We start from the raw sequence: 1,287 nt of genomic DNA, 5'->3' as shown, positions 1-1,287 counted from the left end.
CCTGATATATTATAACAGTGTACTGCCAAAAAATAAAAGCTTTTAATACGTTATGTGAAGTATAACCTAGATGTCGGTATGCTATGTGCAGTGACAGTTTCTAGAAGTCTATTATAATCCTCTAAGCATTAAGTCAAGGCAAGTTAAGATAGATTTTGGTTGACAAATACCTGGTTGATCACTTGGTCACCAGAAATGAGGAAAAAAATGTTAGATGAAATAAAGGAGAACAGGAGCCAATACCAAGACGGAATTTTAAAGGACTCAAGGAGAGGTTGTCAGGACTAGCTGATAAAGTTTTTCTTATTTTAGCATTATTTTATATCTGTCTTGATTTTGAGGTTTGGAAGGTAAACTGCTATTGTATATTTTGGAATTTAAGAGTTGCTTATGACAGTCTAAATTAAGTTTAATAGGTGAATGTAAAAATAACATTGTAATTTGATTGATAAGCTTTACATACCATGTAAAATGTAGCTTTCGGTTAAGCATACTACAAACACATATGTGCAGAAACACATACACATAAACACAAACACACACATACAAACAAATACAAACAAACACACTCACACACACACACACATATACATACATATGCATATACACATAAAAAAATTACATAAAAGTGATGTGTTTGTAAATCCTCGAGATAAATGTAATTAACAATATTAAAAGCATTGTCGGTAATCATTATAATAACGGAGATGAATACGAAATAAATTACTTGATAATGAGACTCAAATTAATGATAAACGGAGTAGGAAGAGAGAGACCGATAATATTTTAATGAGTATGAATAAATTGGAAAAATAAAATAAAACGAAATATATGAAAGAAGAGAGCAGTTTAAGATAAGAATACATGAAGATAGTTAAAGGCAAATAGACAGAGAGAGAGAGAGTGAGAGAGAATTACAGTGACAGTGTGAGAGAGAGAGAGACAGATAAGCAGAAAGAGAGACAGAAAGAGAGAGAGACAGATAGACAGAAAGAGAGAGAGAAACAGATACACAGAAAGAGAGAGAGAGAGAGAAAAAAAAGAAAGAAAAAAGCAAGAGAGAAAGATAAAAAGAAAGAGAAAGAGATAGAAAGAGAGAAAGATAAAAAAAAGAGAAAGAGATAGAGAGAGAGAAAGAAAGAGAAAGAGCTAGAAAGATAGAAAGAAAGAGAAATAGATAGAAAGAAAAAGAAAGGCCATCTATCAACTAGAAACAAGCTAATACATAATAATCAAACACACTCAAAGATCCAATTAGAACGAGAGAAAGATTCAAAACAATACATA

This window comes from Penaeus japonicus, unplaced genomic scaffold (assembly GCF_977035675.1).
Source record: "Penaeus japonicus unplaced genomic scaffold, GWHDUDI00000001_assembly GWHDUDI00000010, whole genome shotgun sequence".
NCBI classification, from domain to species: Eukaryota; Metazoa; Arthropoda; class Malacostraca; order Decapoda; family Penaeidae; genus Penaeus; species Penaeus japonicus.
This window is presented reverse-complemented; position numbering follows the sequence as displayed.